At 38.8% G+C, this 19,997-nt stretch overlaps 1 protein-coding gene across 7 annotated transcripts in view; it reads right to left on the minus strand.

The window, feature by feature from the left end:
* Positions 1–11,008, minus strand: part of NIPBL (NIPBL cohesin loading factor) — a 152,501-nt gene extending 141,493 nt beyond the window's left edge. For 6 of the 7 annotated variants that reach the window (XM_056324006.1, XM_056324001.1, XM_056324005.1 and 3 more), the window contains exon 1: positions 10,522–11,008. The gene's annotated coding sequence lies outside the window, so the exon portion shown is untranslated. Of the gene's footprint in view, positions 1–3,242; positions 3,345–10,521 lie in introns of all 7 variants that reach the window. The other variant, XM_056323999.1, reaches the window with a different exon arrangement.
* Positions 11,009–19,997: the final 8,989 nt, after the last annotated feature.

The raw sequence follows: 19,997 nt of genomic DNA on the forward strand, positions 1-19,997 counted from the left end.
ACAAATACTGTTCCCTTCTAATAAAGATCCATAGAGTGTCAGCCACATTTGGGCAAGCTGACAGCCCAGACTCTCAAGCTACTGTGCATCAGCTGACTTTCAATAATTATGCATATATACTTAGTCCATGAAAAATGCAAACCAATTCAACCTTCCTTAGCCAGCAATGAAACAAGGTTAAATTAAATCAAGTTACATGCAGTTGCCACAGGCTACATATACACAATTAAACGTTCACTGTAGCTGAGCATGCAATAACTTCAATTATCAGGACTTAACAAATCATGCTGAATTCTCAGAAGCCCACCTACAGAGCTTTTTATAAGATTTCATTGGCTAATTATTTATCAAGATGTGATTAAGAATTAGCTTAATCCCATGACATCATATGTCCACTTTGAGCCTAGAAAAAGAATTTGTCAGGAATAAACACAAACATTTACAGAAAAAGAGAGAACTCCTATTCTGAAGCCTACTAATTCAACATTATCCTTTAACATGGCACTAAATTAAGGAAGTAGCTTTCATTATTCTTTCTCCAGGTTGCAAGCCAAGATTACAGTGTGATGTGAAAACTGAGAATGTTTACCTTCCAGTATTATGATGGCTTGTTCACGTAATGATATTTACAAAATTGCAGACACAAGAGTTCTTAAATCATGCTATTCTTTATTGCAGTGCCTCAAATATTTTAATATTTTCCATGGTAACAATAAATGATCCATTTCTATAAATAACCTGACTAAACTTCACACCACACTAGACAGAAGCAGTGGGAGTTACTCTGGTGAGTAAAAATGCAGCACTATAGCTCTAAATAAACTTTTGTAATAGTGACCCTAGAGTGCACAGTGTGCTCTGGCAACCCTCTAAACCATTAGTCACCTGAATTATCACCAGGAAAGTTCACCTAGCTGAAAGTTCAGCTTTTCTTCAGTGTATGTCAGAACTGCCACTGTTTTTGCAGAACCAAGGAGCTCAATACAAACCTAAGTCTGGGCAAGGCCTTTGGAGTAGGAAAGTCCAGTCATACACACGCTTTGAACATGCCTAACACACAAAACTGGTTACTATGCACTGCGTGCTAGCCACCACCTCCAACCCTTCACTCAGAATCTCAGCAGAACAAGGAGTACTTGCTCAGGATGTCAGATACAGAAATTCTAAAATCATCCTCAGCAGCAGGAGGTTCAAACATGCATTTGTCACTATCTGTTAGTCCTTGATTGGCTCCAAGATTTTATGGGGTAGCACGCATTGCTCTTCTCTTGTCAAAGGAGTACTACACCGCAATGCAAAGAAAATTAATTACAACGGGCAAAAAGCCTGAAAGAGAGAATAAGATTAGAAAACAAATTTATTTAAACTCTCTTTCAGGAGGTAAAAATCTCTCCAATGTTTTCTATTGACTAAACAATATGGATCCCTTACTCAGCACCACAGACAAAGTTGTGAGTGCCATTATGCATGCTCACACATCTCAAATTTTCGATTGACACTCAAGGGCTGACCTGTTCAATCATAGCATCGCAACAATGAAGTCCCTTTTTCATCTCACTCCAACTCCTTTTCATGATGTAGAAATCAAGATCAAAATTTTTACCTGCTGCACTGTGACAGTTGTTTTACAACACAATGCTTAAAAAGATACTATAATACATGCATTTCCGTAAGTTAAAATTTGTATGATTAAAAATGCTGAAGATCTGATGTTAAAAAACCCTCTACAACAACAGAATGCTCAACACAGAAAAGCTGACATCACCAAACTACTCAAGCATTACTTCTTCTGTGTATCAACACAAATCTTTCTAGACTTCTATCAGGAAATCCCACACACCCCTTGGCTGAAAGATCACATTTGCAAAGTCAATCAGAAGTTAATAAATGCCCCTTACACTCAAGAATTCTGATGCAGTCCTTGGATTACATAACTGTGTAACACCCCCCTCCCAGCCCCAGGCCCAGTCTTCATTCAGCTTACAGGAGGAATCTGCTCTGGAAATGAATCAGAGGCTATTCATAAGGCTGCAAGGTCTGTTGTAGACACGACTCTCCAACTTCAAGTAAAAATGAAAGACAAGTATGAAGGCAAACAGGCTGCAGATCAGATAGGAGGAAACAGAAAATTTTCACTCTTGAGAATTTCATTCTATTTCTATTACTAAGGGTAAATATTTCTGTGTTCCTTTCTTCCTGCACACTCTGAAGCCTAACGTGACGAAGCACTGATTAGTCATATTTGTAACCAAAATTAATAAAATCCATTCTAATATTATCACACGTTATGATACAAAAAAATTCAAGTTAATTTAATCTTACAGTTGCTCCAGTTAAGACTTCCAAAGTTATGAATACTAACTTCTGCATCTCAGTTCCCAACTTGCATATTACATACTCTCCTCAAAAACATTTTAAAAATAAGTATTTGTGAAGGATTCCAGAAAAACTCCTGAGGAAATTAAGAAATCTATCTCTGGAACAGGGCTTAAAGATGTGAAGTGATTAAGGTAAAGGACTACACACTGAACACCAAAGAGAAATCAAAATATTTAATCATAAGACAGGACTGGAAGCAATCTCAGGAGCCTATCCTTTTCCCCAAGGCAGAATCAACAATATCTAAGGCCAATCCTAGGAAACATTAATATAACCTGTTCTTTTTTTTTTTTTTTTTTTAAACAAAAACCAAAAAAACAAAACCAACTCCACTCATTCCACACAGTTAGTAAAACAGGCATTCTGTTCTAAGGAAAAAACTGACAACAAACTTAAGGACTACCACAATACATTCACAAAGATGCCAAATGCAGACTACACAAGTAATCTAACTACGGAACTCCCTATCATTTGCTCTTGTAAGAATTACTTGACATTTCTGAGCCTTTTTTTTAATCCTACTGAGCTGGGGGTAAGACAATTCAAACCACGATTTCTTGTGTGTGAAATAATGCTTCTTTGCCCAGCCAATCCTTGTTTTGTACTACAGACTTCTCAAGCAATTTTCTCTTCTTCCCCTCTCTGGCCTTTATCAGTACATACTACCCACCCATTCCCATCCCTGAACTGCTTCCCTTGACTGTAAACCCAATTCCAAAGTACTCTTCTGTTTTGGCTTTTTGCTAAGGCTGTTGCACAGCTCCTGTGTATCCTTACTAAGGACACCTGTATCTGCCCCACCAGCCCCTTTATACAGGCCTCACAGTTCAGTCATTACTTCCTTAGGAACTCCAAGCTCCTACCTTCCTCCCAATTCCTACCCTTCAAATTCCCATTCCCTTTCCGTCCTGTGTAAGTCTGCTCCAGTCCACCACTCTTCTCCGCGTATTCACCTTGTCGACCACCTGCAACAACAGTTGTCTTCTCAACATTCAAATGAATCAGCACTGTGCATAAGCCAAGAATGGACACCAGAAAACTAAAAGCCTGCATCACATCTCACTGCTTAGAACTGTACTTATTAGGAAAGTCCTGTTGTACACAAAGTTTTTCAACATTAGTGCCTACAATCAGAGAAAGTCAGCTACTTTTTCAGGCACTAATAACTTGCCCAATTTTTGGACAGGTTTTTGAATGTCAACAAGATGCACATCCCTAATGCAAAAAGTGATCTCACTCTCAAATTTAAATTCCTTTCCCAAAGAATGGGGGTGCTCCAATTACTTGGAAAAGAAGGTCAGAAATAATTTTTAAACTTTTTCTCTAGCATGACACTTATGAGCCAGTGAACTATTTTAGCTTTAAACTTTATTGAAAGAATTAGTTAATAAAGGGCAGTCACTCAGTATGGAAGATTTTGGCCTAAATGACTGAAGTTTAGTGAAGTCAGAAGTAAAATCACTGTGTTTAAACGGTGTCAGGAAACCAAGAAGAGTCACTGCTAATCACATCTATACAGAACAAACAAGAAGCAACAAGCATTCTTAAAGTCAGCTAGTAACTTTGTTAAACTCTGTTTCAATTCCCCGTAACTGCCAAATTTTAACAGGACACACTGAAATTTTTCTGTTACAGGTTATGCCTCAACATGAGTTTTGAAGGAAACTTCCAGGAAGAACAAATCATCACCGAGCATGCTAGTAGAAGAAAATCCATTTCCCAGCACACAGGAAAGAAAGAAAAAGAAAAAAAAAAAAACAAAAAAAAGAAAACATCCCCCTACCAGCATCCATGTAGTAAAAAGCTCCTTAATTTGAACTAGAAATTTAACAATTGCATCATCAGCCAGATTTTTAATTTTCCTTTAGGGAAAGAAAAAAAGAAGAAAGAAGAAAGAAAAAAATCAAAGTTAAACCAATTTTAGATCTCTACAAAGTACACCCCATAAGCCCTCACCAGAGTCTTGTTGGAGTATTACCAAAATTTTCGCAGCTTTTAGACTCCAAAAAGCAGGTTCCAGATTACTTTTTCTACAGGAGCCAAGGCAGCTGCTGTACATCGCATGTGATGAGGGCCCTCTAAATTTTCCCTCCATCCTTAATACCCAGCAAGCATATCCAAAGAAAATGAGAACGCAACATACCTGAATATATATATATATATATATTCTGAATATACCTGAAAATAACATGCAAGAAACCAAGAGTCTCTACTAAGACCTAAGACCTGGAAACAAAATTTCAGAGATAGAAGTATTTGTAACCTCATCCTTTCTAAGTATCTGATCAACACAGATGAGAGACTGTTAGCTCAGACAGGAGAGGGGTTGCGCTATCACAGACACGTTTACATTCAAGGAGCTTGATAAATTACATTATATTAAAAATACAAATGAAAGAAAAAAGGTTAACATTACAAAACCAAGCATTAAAGTGTTAAGGAATGTCAGAATTACGGTTGCTTACACCTACAATTTAGCCCCTTGTGCGTTATACGGGTTATTCATTAAGTGATCATATAACGTTTTTTGTTATTTACAGGAACTCTGCCTCATATATAGCACATGATACACATGTCATGAAACAAACAGTTACAGAGTAGAAGAGGTGTCTTCTATGGGACACTATACTTTTTTACCAAGGAATTTGAATAAAATGTACTTGATAATTCCAGCTGATTAAAAACAGTTTCCTGTCCAAGAGATCTTTTGCTGGAAATTGCCATTTATAAAGATCAACTCTTCTTAAAAAAAAAAAACAAAAAAAAAAAACCTTTAAAACCCCCTCCAACTTATTTTCACAGAAAACTTCCATCACAAGTAAACACAGAAAGAAAAAAAAAAAAGGAAAAAGGAAAAGACTGAGCACTGCTTTTCCACCTGCTCCATAATAAACACTGCCTCTAGGCCATGCCTTGAAGATGGGACATAAAAAGCCCTATGGGAAGAAAAAATCTCAAGAACTTCTCTGCCCAATATAGATTAGGCATTTGGACCTGGACTTCTGACACCTCAAAAGCAATTGTCTGGCTAGGAATGCACTTATGACACCTGTGAACCATCTTGCTTTCCTAACAGAGCCACAGAGCAGCTGGACAACAGACTGACATTGCAATGAAATGGTCTGACCACTAGGCTGCAGAGGATTCCATTCAACCAGTTCACTTGCGGGAATTTGAGTTATTATCTAGTTGTTATCTCTATTCTTCCCAATAAAGAGATTTTGGGTTCTTCACAATACAGAGGGTGATTCTTTTCTATTTTTCAGGACAGGAAATCTGTTCCAGCTGTTGGCGTGATCAAGACAATTGAAACTTTAATAGATGTTTAAGGCCATCAGTGAAAATCCATTCTATACCTCCTAGGGATCCATCATGAGAAAATACGAGCCTGATATGTTGAAATGCACTGCACTCACAACTGCAAAAAAACTCAAACTTACTGTGATGTAAAGTAACTAAAAATCTGAAGAATAAAGCATGTCAAATTACTCAAAATTTATAAGCACTTTTAAAATTTACTATTTTCCTTCAGTTTCAGTCTTCCATCTGTAAAATGGAAAAAATCTTTTACAAATGTACCAAAAAAATAATTCTCTAATGTTTGTGAAGCATGGCTATTTATTTTGAGACAATTTTTTTTTTTTTGAGACAGTTATTATTTTTGAGACAATTCCTTGAGACAAATTAACAGGTGAAAACACTTCACCAGGAAAGATTTGGGTATTTACAGCAGGTAATGAGGCAGCAGGTTGCACACTGAATGACAAAGAAAAACAAATATATAAACTGGGTTATAACAGTATACCAGTCAACTGGCATTTCCCATGTATGAGGCACTGACCTGAGGCTGCAAGGGTAAAGTGGAATACAATAATGTAGTTAAAGGCCCAGTGCATGGAGAAGGGGGCTAGGTTATGTTTGCTTCTGTAGTCTTTGTCTGCTGTTTCCTTCTCCAAGTTCCTTACTTTGCAACCTAGCGTTTTTGACATTGTTCATCTAAAATGCATTGCATGTCTACATATACACACTGGTACAAAACACAAAGTGCTCCAAATCAAACCACAGTATCAAAGTAATCAAAGTAATATGAAAAATTAAAATATCTACCCATATAGAGAATTTTGATCTCCAATTGGAAAAGCACTTTAAACCAACAGATACAAATACTAAAGGCCATAAAAATGAATGTTTCTAAATTTTTTCTGACTTTAGCATGAAAAATGGCCTTCTATGTTTACATTTTTTAAAGTTATTTGTGTAAACCAAGTAGTCACCTTCAAGTACAGTATCAATAATCACTTTCAATTTGACTGGAATTCCTCTTTGATTCTACAAACAACTGGGCCAAAATCCGTTCTCCTCTCCCTTTTCCTAGTGAGATTTTCCATAGTGAACCGCAGGGACAGGAAGTGAGACACAAATCACAGATCCTGCACAACCTCATGAAACACAATTTCCTCACTCCTGGGGTGCAGCAGACGTCAATATAAAACACAACTCTCACATATAATTTGAGGGTCAGGATAAGCTACTAAGAAGTATGCTTGTAACACTAAAAAAAAATAAAAACACAAATCCAGACGAATTATATTAAAGGTTTTTAGAATACAATCCTTTAACAACTGTAATTTCAGAAAGAGTGATTATTAAAAAGGATTGTTGTTATACAGGCTTATTAGCAATAACACACAGGTATCACCAATTTCAAGCATTTCCTACTAGGTAACTCAGTGCAACTAAGTGTTTGTTACTGCTGATGATCCAAAGTCAGAAACTAACCTAACCTGTACTACATATAATAAAGGTGTATGAACAACAAGATTGAAAATAAGCAGTATCACATTTAAATGGCCATTTTTTTCAGATGTTAAGTATTTCTAGCAATTTTGTGACACTGAATAGCTACCCTAACACCGCATGATCCACCTCATACCTACCAGACAGCAAATTCTAAAGATATCACTACTCATATTTTTCCAATTAAGTATGCCCATAATTGTTGTCAGTGTCCAACATTCATACACTCCTCTAAAACAATTTCTAGAAAGCATAAATTACTATCTATTGCCTTGATTCTACAAGAAGAGTCATGTGAACATTAATGTATATGGAGTCTCAAACATGCAATAAGATTGCACAGGGGTACTTGTACGCCTAAGGAGAACAGGGATCTGCAAAGGGTTCTAGTGATATAGTTTTGTTTCTCTGATTGTGTTCTGTTTCTCCTAAACCAAAATTTAAACATTTCAAATGCAAAAAAAAAAAAAAAAATTTACTGGTATGCCTGCTTCTATGTCTTTATTTTTAAGAAGTATAAAAACAGTTTTAAAAGACAGAAAAAGGCCTCAGGGAAAGATTTTTTTGTTGGAATAACTTCAGGTAAAACATTTAAGTTGAGAGGGAAAAAGAACAAAAACATGTACACAGGAAACAAATTCAAAATGTACAAGGCAGTCAAAAGTACAAAATAAAAGGTAACAAGAAAGTATTTTCTTCTTTCAGGCAATAATTTCAGAATAATTAATTTTGTATTTCTAGAACACGAATAAAGTAACTACTTCCTCCTTAAGTAGCTAGTTGTTGTGATAAAGAGTGGACCAGTACAAACTAACATCTGGGAAAAAGTACTATGAAAGTGACACAGTCCTGCTTCACACACACACTCTTAAGTGTGCTAAAAAATAAAGTCTAAACCAAAAATAAGCAGTCTTCTAAATATTTCCACATAAAATATTTACTGTATTCTAAATATATTTTTCTGATATAAAGATATTTACAACATAGGCTGTGATAAAGCAACTAATTCAGGATTAATCCATGTGGCTCAGAAGAACAAAACCAAAAAACTCATTACAAATCACAAGTAAACAGTATCTTAAATTTTCCTCCATAAATATGCCTAATTTTCATACCAGAAAAGTGCATGCTTTCTGATTTAAAAAAAAAAAAAAGTGCCACAAACACAACGCTGGCAAGATAAATTTGACAGGAACTACATAACTACAGTAGCTCATTTCCTGCTCTATCTGGTATATTTAAAACAAACCTCCTTAAACGAAAAATAAATTTGAGAAGTTCACTACCGTTAGCTTAACAAAACCATTTCTCTTAAAATGAGAGCTGTCTGAAACAGAAGAAAGAAAACACTAGAGCTAATGTCGCTTCCTGATGATGAAAACTACCCAAGAACTACAACTACTTCTGCACAGTCCTTTCTCTCCTGTAGAGCAGAGTTACACTCGGCCTCTACGCATGCCAAGGACCAAGAGAAAACAGGAATTCTGCTGCAACACACTGAGACAGGGACTGTTAGAGACAACCAGTGGCTCCCTCTGCAACTCACAAAGTTTAAAAATAAAAAGCTGCTTTTTCGAAGTGTAAATGGTTCCACACACGTAGGCCTGAGGCCCTGTTGCAAACAGTGTCTTAACAGGACCAGGCAGCACAAAGACAGGAATGGGAGATTAGTGGGAGGGAGGGAGGCCGGGATTGGGGCTCAGCAGGATCTTCAGGCTTTTTAAAATTCAAACTGCTCCCTGACCAATACAAATCACGGACACGCTACTGACTACTACACGGATTTACAGCATTAAAAACACGCCTTCTACGTGACAGCTATATTAACTTCACCCTTTTAAACATGTATCAGGGCACTCAGAGGCACGACAGCACAGTTTTATTATAAGACTCTAAACACAATACACCAGAAAGTTACTCTATTAGATACATTAACCACTTCTTATTACAACGAATCTACCTGAAGGACTAAAAATCTGCTGAAACATAGACAAATTATATAATGTTAATTACTTGTTTGCCATGTACAAGCTTCCTGTCCATGTGCAAGATGAAACTTCGTATCTCATAATTTCCTTGAATTATGTAATTTCTGTAGGACTATTTTTACTACTTCACAGTTTTAGATCTACCTCAGTTTTTCTAACACTCTCAACTCTACCACGCGTAAGTCCAAGATATACTTCACTGTAAATTAGCTACCATTTATTTACAAAGATCTGTCACTTCATCAACAGTCATTTGCAAAACACATTTGATTTGACCTGCTAAAATGACACCTAATTACATATTCAAACATCATGGACACAAACAGCCAATAACAATCTCAGGACCTCAAAGTGGTATGGCCTGACAAGAAAGGATGACACTTTTTAAGCGTTCCTCACTTTTCACTTAATTAAATTTACGTTTGGTTCTCAAATTTGGGTAAGATTTCATTTTCACCTTGGTCCTTTAAATGTCATAAATGCAGGACGCTGCAGACGATCCCCCTCCCATTTTCTGTTTTTTAAAAGCATAAAATAGTATTCCTTGTGAATTTACCACATATTCTTGTAACGAATACAGTACAAAGACACTAAGATTGTGTGGAGTACCTAATACAATATGCTTGCCTATCTATATTTTCTGGGTCTGCAGGTGTCCGTGTTGTGTCAATCATCCCACAAGCGCTAGTTTTATGCTATAAATATACTAAGTGATTAGAACACTAATCAATCGCTGCATTATTTAGAGACTAAACCTCTACACATTATAAATCCACGTGCATTCGAACTTTTGAACGTCCAGAACGCAGTTGGTTAGAAGGAGAAGGTAACAGCGAAGTGAGGTGGTATTTTTGTTCCTGGCTATTTACATTGTCTCTCTTTCCTCTATTCCTCCACTTACTCCTTCCCCACTTCAGAGGGCTGTCTGCGCTGGGACCTTCCTTCCTTGCCCTAGGTGAAGTTGTAAATATGGCAAAGGATCAGTGCACATTTGCGGCTAATTGTATTGTTTCCTCCTCCTCCTGCTGCTCCTCTCCGGGTTGAGGCCTGTCACTGAGAAGCCGCTTCGCCTTTCTAATCCCCGAGCTGGAGTAAAGGCGCTGGCCGGCGGGCCTGCGCTCTCCACCGGGCCCGGGCCTCCCGGCAGCCCGGGAGGAACCAATCTCCTCCGCCAAACCCGAGCGAGCAGGAAAGGGGGCCGCGAAATAAACACCTCCGGTTGCCACTTACTCCCTTCTACCCCGGATAAATGCTAATCCCCTCCGCTCCCGGCAGTGCTGGGCCGCCTGGGCTGGGAGGCCCGGCCCGCTGCTGGAGAGGGCAGGGAGGGGAAGGGGAGACAAGGAGGGGGGATTACCTGAGCAAATCGGCGTCTGAATCCAACGAGAATCCGAGAGAGGGGGAGAGAAATCCGCCCCCCTCCCTCCTCAGAGGAGCCGCCGCCGCCGCTGGGCCGCCGCCGCCGCCGCCGCGGAGCAGGAGGAGGAGGGGAGATAATATAACAACAATAATCCGGGCCGGGAGGGGGGCTGGCTCCTCTTCCGTCTCCTCCTCAGTGCAGCGAACATGTAGAGCCGGGGGGTGAGCGGCCGAGACAAATCCCTTCCCCCTGAGCCTGCTTCACAACATCAACACGGGCCGGGCCGGGCCGGGCCGCGCCGAACTGGTTCCGAGACACACTCCGAGCCGCGGGGGAGCGGGGGGGTGGCCGGGGGGGCAGCGCTGCCAGGGGGCCGCCGCCGCCGCTCCCTCAGTGTGTGCGAGCGCAGCAGGGCGGGGGAGGGGGCAGCCTGGGCACGGTGAGTCGGTACCGAGCGGGGGGGTAGGGGGAAGAGGAGGAGGGGGAAGGATCCTGTGTGTGTCTCTCTCGCTCCCTCTCAGAACAAAATGCCGACCGGAAGTGCCGCTGCAGGAATGACTCCCTCCACCGGCGCCAAACACCAACAGCCTCCCCCTTCCCTCCGCTGCCGCCTCGCCGCCCGCTCGCTCCCCCCTTCGCGCAACCAGCGCCGCTTCCGCCGCCGCCACCGCGCTGCTCGGCGCGGCGCCGCTCCCCGCCCAGCGCTGCCGCAGCTGGAGCGGCTCCCTCCGCCGCGCCGCGCCGCGCCTCGGCTGGCGGCGGCAGGCACCGCTGAGGCTCCGCTGCGGAGCCGTCTCTCCCCTTCCCCACCCCTGCGGCTGCCGCCTGAGTTTCTCTTCCCCCCCCCCTACCCCCCGCCCTTCTAGTGCGCGCAACGAGACCGGAGTTCACGCCTAGGCCTGCGCCGGGAGGAAGGCTGCCGGCGATTTGTGAAGAAATGGCCCTTGAAAAAACCAGCACACGTTCTGGGGTTTTATTTTTGTCTTCCCCAAGGATGGTGGGGAGGAGGACTGCAAAATGCCGCCTCGCAGGAGGCAGACCTAAAAAGGCGCTTTAAATTGCAGGCACAAAGGCGGCACTCGTGCCCGTGTCCCCCCGCCCCCGCCCCCCCAGCGGGCGCGATGTGTCAGACCCGGGACACTTGCTGGAGTTACTGCTCATGTCCGTCTGTGCGGGTCGAGAGGCCGTGTCGCAGGAACTGAAACACCAGATGCTGAAAGCGTTGCCGGGGCAAGGGACTTCCAGTTGGACATACCGAAATGGAGTGGCTTTTAAAAACAACCTTTTTGGACGAGCACGGGGGAGAATGCTGACGTTCGGGTAAAGGGTCCTTCGATGGAGGGTGATGCTCCCCACCGCCACCAGATTTACTGGAAATATTTTAATCGTGGGTTGTGAAGGAGCGTTTGGAGAAAGGGAATGTCCTGGTCTGAAAGATTTTCTGGTGTTCCTCTGTACAGGTAAAACTCTGGATCATCACAGCACAGGACAATAGTGAAGAAGCATTTATATCCGATTAATTAACTATGTCTTTTCATACTCACGTCGTTTTGGTCCTCAGTACTTGGACAAAATGCCCTTGATTCCCAGGGGAAGCCTTGCTTGTCCATCAGCTTCAGGATTCAGCGATGCAGTTGGACACAGCTGTAAATACCCTGTGACATACAAACACACCCTTTCAGCTCCGGATGGATATTATTTGCACAAAGGGATAAAATACCTCACACCAATGCACTTCAGTCTTTCCAAGTCTTAGGATTTCCTGAATAATGCTCTGTCTTTAATACAGATTTTCAGTGCTTCTCGCAAGCTTAAACAACTATTAAATGCATAATGTTGGATGAATCAAAGTTCGTTTTACAGGTGTATGTGTTTTTGTTTGGAAGTACAGAAGTGAAGATGGCACTGGCGAATACGGTAATTCAGTACTGGAAATCCTAGTATCTAATGGGTACATGCTCCTCTTAAGTTTAATGGAGACAGAGCAAACTGGACTCTGAAAAAAATGTATTGCATACCTTTGTTACAAGTTAATAGAAAAGGCCCCATTCCTATAACTGTTTATGCATTTACAACTTAATTAAATTATCCATTTGAAATAAAGGGAAATGATTGGTGTAGTAAATTAAGCATGTTCATAAATCTTTGTGCTTAATACAGATACAGTGCAGCTCTGGAACTCAAGGGGAAAAATTATTTATCTTCTCCTGGTAATAAACTAAAGTTTAATGAACTACCTATTTGGAGTTCACATACCCTTATGTATGTGGACATGTACACCTATGAGTCCACAGGAAAACCTGATTTTAAAATTACAAAGTTGTCCCAGAAATGCTACTTCAATCTACTTCAGTTGTTACCAATTCATGTTGATGGTGTCTTTCTGTGATTTTAGTAATTTATTTATATAACTTTTTTTCCTTAACTGGTGAATTAGTATGTAAATAAAATGTAAACACTGAAATTTTCCTTTTCAAATGCCAAATAAGGTTTAACCAGTACAAACATCATAGTAAAACACAACACTGATTTGACTAGTTTCAGTCAGAATTTTCCAGTAAGAATGTCACTGGACCATTTTACGCTTTTAAAATCCCATTCAACGACAAGAATTTGTAGAAATAGCTGTTTTGCCTGCATGTTACCTGCACCTGAAAATGACTAAGTCATCAGTTCTTTTAGAAGGTGGTGATGTAACACACATGAGCAAATCAGGATATTTTTTTTCTTAAGGGAAATTAAGTATTTTTTATTCCATTAAATATTACCATAATCCACTTTTAAAAGGCAAGTTCAGATTCTTCTACTGCATTCAGAGAAGTGGTTCCTTGTGTTCCTTTTGTTTTAAAGGTCCACTCACAGAAATTTATTGCAGAATAGAGGCTCACTATGTTCCTAAAATACACTTTAGTGTGCATAGCGTTCAGCTCATCATACCTGAAAAGGCCAGAAAAAGGGATAAATCAAGCATTTCGGAACATTACCTGAAAACATATCAAGATACTTTAAACCTTACTACTGTTCCAGGCCTTAGTCATGGGGTGGAGGTAGTCCTAATCTGTATGGGAGGAGCTATGCAGTCATACAAGCATGACTGTGGCACACTACCAAGCATATATACTGCGCTGAATAAAAACTGGTGGCAGTGCGGAGGAGGGCAAAGCTCTCCGAATTCCCCTGATAAATCCACACCTCTGTAGTCGTGAAAGTGAATTGCAAGTTTCAGGGTAAAGTTTTAGAGCCTAACCCTACTTGCTTTGATGTCCAAAGGAGAAGTGTCTTTTGCCCGGAACGAATGACTGGGCTCCAGTAAATCTAACCTATTTACATTAGTCAGTATTCTGAGGGGTGTTCTTCAAAGACTGTTTTAATGCAGCTTTAAAAGACAGGAATTAAAGGTCTTTGTGCAGACTATACTGTTCTTAACATGTATTTCTCAAGCAATTGTCACAAGGTAGATGGTAAATTGTAGGTACTTCCCTTACTGGTGTTTACAACTGTGCACTGAGATAAGCTTTCGATATTGAAAGGCAGTATTTGTATGTACACTATAAAATTGTGAAGAGGCAGACCTCTTTGCCCTCTTCATTCATGTTAACTTCCTTGACAGCAACATGTTGTTACTCAGATTCATAAATTATGGACAGCATGTAATATTACACAAAAAAAATACACCTGGCACCAATGTTTTCTTAGAGGCTGCTTCTTATAATGTGGGGGTTTTTTCTATAGAATGACTGAAAAATGTATTGTGCTTTTTAATTTTTGTCTCTTTAAGGGCTGATATGACATACAGGTACCTGTCATTTTTTCATGGGATGCACAAATACTGTTTTGTTTACCTTTTAGTTATTTATAAGCAGTATATATTTTTGGCACATTTGTTAAATAAATGTATCTGTAAAATTTTAAAAAGTAACATTATGATTGTACATTTTTATATTTTTTCAATAATTGAACTTCTCTAGAAAATTTTGGGAGCTCATATCTGGATGTAGTATAGTAATGCAGTCATTAGCTATCACCCTAAATGTAAATATATGAATTATTTAGAATCTGGTGCTAAGGCTGGACTACAACAGCAAGCAGGAAGAATGTAATAATGAATGCTTGTATGACAAATAATATAAAGTTATGTTCTTTATATTGACTCTAGTTCACAGGAGCAAATAATAGCTACATGTAATTAATTCACTGGGGAATATTCATCGTGAGAAGTAAGCAGCCTGACTTATCAGATGAGGCCTTCAGTGCTATAAGTGAAATAAAAAGCCAAGGACGCCTGCAGACTCAAGAGTGAAGTATTTGTGTAGTTACTTGCTCTAAGCTTACAGCTTCATGACTGCTGATTTTCTTTTTTTTTTTTCCCTCTGGTAAGCCAGACAGAGGTAATGTTTAGCATAATTTACCAATAGGAATTAACACAAAATGAAGTAATACTTTTTCATTTTTTCTAAGTGACAAAGCTGCACTCTCTCTACCATGTTAAGAATGTGCTTGTGTTTGTATGAAGACACAGTATGAATTCTATGGCATATTCATCTTTTAAAACGTATACTTGTAAAAACAGTTCTGTATGGGAGAAAAATTACAAAAGACAAAGCTCTAGTACTTCCATTTGAATGTTATAGTCAGTTCTTGATTATGCAAGGCGCTAGGGATTCTGAAAAAAGTTTAAATAGTTTAAAAAGTTACATGTTTAAAAGTTTAAAATGTGATTTAGACTATATAACATATATAATAATAAAACACATTATATAACGGGAAAAAAGAGGTCAGTGACAGATTGCTGGACAAGCAGACTATCCAGTCTATTGTACTAATTGTAAGAACAAGCCTAATAACAGTTGTTTTTGTAGGGAAGATAAATGATCAAAGTTACACATCGTCATTGAAAGAAACCTAACATCTGGCTAAAGATGCTCTTTAGCTGCTTTCCTGTGTATTCATCATTGCTGAACTTCAGAAAGGAAGCAGGTACCATTCGTGCTGTAACTTCCTTCCCACAAAATATTCTTCTCAATTTTTCTGGCCCCCCCCCCCCCCCCTTGTTTTGTTTTGTTTTGTTTTTAACTTGAGCCTTGTATGACTGTCCACTCAAATGTCTTGTTTGGAATAGGCATTAGGAAAACAACTTAGGTTTTTTAGCAGAGACAGAGAATTGCATGTCAGTTAGATAAGAAATCCTGTGGAATTTCATACAAGTGCTTTTGAGGGCCACTATGGACTATTTTTAGAGATAAAGATAAAAACATTCAGGCAATTACTCACACACGCACACACCTTTTAAGGTATAAAAGTAAATCAATACAGCTTCATGGGCCAGCAAGTAAATGGGGATATTCCTCTTCAGGCAAAAGACGTAAGTTAAGAATTGGCCTTAAAGGCTGTTGTATTCACTGCAAGCTGAAAGCCATACTTGTATGGATTAAAGAAATCTGAGAACGCCATATCATGCTTACAATACCTTGCCACACTGTTTTTAATGAACTTGCCAGTAAAAAGAACATTTAAGACAGATACGCTTATTTAAATTATGTATGTTAAAAAAGCTTCTTGGGCTTTGGCTTTTAAAAACTGTTTCTTTGAAAGAAAGTAGAACTTTTCCATTCTTCACATACGGAAGTGTTAACCATCTCAGCCAAAAGTTTCAATGGCTACATACAAACTAACAGGTTAAACATGCCTAGGACTGTTCTCTGGCATTGAAGCTGGTAGCCACATAATGTTTCATGCCTGTATTATTAAACCCTTTTATTCTTCAAAACAGGGGAGTCACATGCCTCTACTGCCCACTGGGAATGGTCCCTGACTCACACTTAACTCTCAAACTGTGCCTAGGAATTGTTTGGGAAAGCACTAGCTGGCCAGCTTTTAGCCCATACCAAGGTCTGTTCGAACACTCTAATACACAATTTTTCAACAAATTATTTCCAGTGTCTGTGAATGTTTTGTGGTAGCTTCATTTACATTGCATTTTATAGACACACCTAAAGCAGTCTCCTTGGAGAGATTAGCCCAGAAGGAAGGTAAGAGAGAACTGTGGTCCCCCACCAGGGAGATAAATCATGTTCGTATTTCTGATTAATTCTTTATTGAAGCAATTCATTACCTGATTTTTTATTCAGAAACCTATCAAAAGAAAGTTGATTGAACTTTGGCTGTTAGTTAGCTATTTGTTCATGAAAAGACATTTTAGAAAGTCTTGTACAGTGGCTAAACGAGTCTTCTAACCTGTAGCAGATGTCTCTTTTTTGTTTTAGACATCCTGTGGCCCTTATGAAAGGATCTTACAGTGGGAACAGGAACAGAAAGCACACGTTGTGCAATAAAATTAAATAAACACAAGGAACTGCTGCTTTACATACATCAATTTGTAATGAAAATAACTTCTAAAGTGTAATTTATTATTTTAAGATAAAACAGAAAAGGAGTAAGGAATAAAAAAACCATCATTGGCTATTTTCTGAATGCAGTGTATTCCTCTTACAACTTTTTTTTTTTTTTTAATCCATTTTGTAACTGGACACGTGCTGGCAGTTTACTTCTCAGTGTGGCCATAGGGACAAACATCAGTCCATCGACTTTGTCAGCACTTCAGATGATGTGTGGGTGCTCCATTAGTAAGCCAGAGAGCAGTATTAACTTGTCACACATTTAATTTCTCACATACTTGCAAAAACATGCATTCTGAAGCACAAAGCCTTTTTTTATTCTTTTTTAAACTTTTGACGGGGACATTAAATGGTCCAGAAAATTGAACTGTTGACCTGGAGAAGCTGCCTGGGCTTTTACAATGCAATTACATACCAACAAACGTTTCTGCCTAGGTGGTGAAACTTGGTTGCGGCGCTGGGGGGAGACTGAAAGAAGAATATACCTTTTAGGAATGGTTAGCAAGAATTCTCAAATAGCCGTAACTTAAAAGTTAAGTCAAAACGATCTATTTATGAAAAATGTCCTTTTCTGTACCATGATGCATTTACATTCTAGTTTTTCATGTTTAAATTTCTGTATTTGTCCTCCCACTGTTTTAAAACACCTACATGACTTCCCTCAGGTTCCCTAAACATAATTCATCTTTGAAGAGAAGAACAACGCAGACAATGTTGGCCCAAGAGGTACATTATTTGGAGAAATAACAGAATAAGCATGAGCCGTTTTCTCAAAGTTTTTAGGTAAGTGGAAATTATTTACAAATCTTGACTACGATGAAAAAACACTAGTGTGCACAGCATTGCTAATTTATAGTTTTGAATGAGTATTGGACATTTTGTAGGCTTGCCACTTTCTCTACTGTATTCCCAGTAGATTGCATTCCATTGCCAGTACTCATATGAAGTATGATAGAGTGGCTTTCCTGAAGAGGCTGCAATCTGTATACCTGTGCTCTCTCTAGTATGTATTCCATGCAAGGTTTGATTCATTAAGGTGGTCTGCTATCCACAAGACTGCTGTTAGATAAAACATACTACAGCTAGTTGTCATAACCAGTGCTCTTTAAAATCCTTCTAAGTATTTATTCTGGAAAAAGAACAGCCTCCATGAAAACATGAGTACATGTTACCACCTAAAACAAAGACACATGTGGGTGGCACATGTTTTGATGGATATTTGAGGATAGGCATGTGTGAAAGAAGATGTAAAATGCCATAGAAACAGAGGCAGAGAAGACACAGAAACCCATACACAGGCCTAAGCAATCACTGGGAATGTAGGTCGAAGAGAAACACAGCAAGAGAGATGCACAATGACTATCAACCAAAAAAGGAGTTGAGGCGCTGAGTGAAATTCTCCCATGGTTTCAGAGGAAAAGAACATATGCATTATCTTTATAAATAAAGTGCATCAAAACATCCGATGCCATCATACATTTTTTCTGACAGAGACAATGCACTAGCAATTCAAGTCAAAGCAGGTAAGAATACATTTCCAATTTTAAAAAGTTGCCTTCTAAATATATCCATAAATTACAATAACCTGGCGGTGTTAAAAATGTTAATCTTCCTGTCAAGAAAATATATATGCATATGTCATAAAATATTTTTTATACTTTCAGTCACTGGATTTTTTCCTGAACACTCAGTACTTTCATGTTTTCCATAGTTCCATTGCTGTTTCCCCTCATTTCCAGACATAAGTAAGTATTGTGTTTATACCAGTCTACACTAGTGACCACTCTCTTCTGGTCTGAGTGCTTGTTTCTGCTGCATTTCCTTGGGCAATGTTTATCTTTTCCCTGCCATTAGACTGTTTTTCCTAATATTTTGGATTCTTTCCTTCTTTCTTGCTCCCAGAGACAGAGGCAGCATATACAATCCTTTACTTTCCTTCTTTACCTATTTTGGCTCTTCTTCATTGGTGGAAATAATCCAAAATATTAATGTCTACCTGATTCTCTTATAGAATCCACTGGCTTAAAAAAGGATCTCTCTATAAAAAATGATCTTTTTTTTTTTTCCTGGTAATTGTGCTTAGAGACTACTCATACGATCATTGGCATTTTGAGTCTTTGAGTAGATAGTAAACATAAAACCTGCTTCTGTGGGTATGCCATTTTAATACTATATAAAAGGTATTTGCGTTTGAATAATGTTTGGATAAAAAAGTTCAGTAAGGGATAATCTGTTGGTAAAGAGATTAATTGTAAACCCCATGCTATAAAATTTATATTTAAAGTATAGTATAGCATAAAAAGTACTTACACAAAATACTGTTTCACAAAAATTATTATATATGTGCAGAACTGAAAATATGATCTTTCCATTTTCAATTTTTTCACATGCGATTTCAGAAACTTCATTTAGAAACTAGAGTTCAAATTGGTTTTTTTAAGTGTTGTGCTGTGTTTATGAATCTCTGTGAATAATTTAGCATACTGCTTATACTATAAAAACCTGGATGTTGTCTCATAATCTTCAGAAGCACTGAAGTTGACTGTCCAGCTCAGGGGCATGCTAAGTAGAGATGTACAGGCTATGTACTACTCTTGATGTTACCCTCTTCTGAGCTTTCCTTAAGAACACAGGTTAATGAAAAATTGGTCATCTAAGTAAGTACTAACAGAACTTTGAGGGGTTCTGGTTTAGTTTGTTTTCTGTTTTGTTTTGTTTTGCCTTTTTAAACGGGATTCATAAAAGTAAATGTAGCTTTTTCTCGTCCATTTGAATTTTGAATGGGAAGCATCAGATGTTATGGTTAGTCACAATATTCTTACAGTCCCCTTATTTTCTAAATCTTCTCATTAATATCAGCTAGAACTTGAAAAGTGAGAAAAATGCTTACTATTCCTATATTGTTGATGATTAACTCAAAAATGTAACATGGCCTGTGGGGAAAGGAGTGTCACATACATATTTTATAGCCTGTCTGTGAGGCTTTGTTTCATGATTACTAACATTGTGTTACACAGCATTTTGATGACCTTCACAGTGTTACGAAGTTAGTACAAAACTGCATCGCTATTGCATACT

This window comes from Falco biarmicus, chromosome Z, assembly GCF_023638135.1.
Source record: "Falco biarmicus isolate bFalBia1 chromosome Z, bFalBia1.pri, whole genome shotgun sequence".
Taxonomy (NCBI): domain Eukaryota; kingdom Metazoa; phylum Chordata; class Aves; order Falconiformes; family Falconidae; genus Falco; species Falco biarmicus.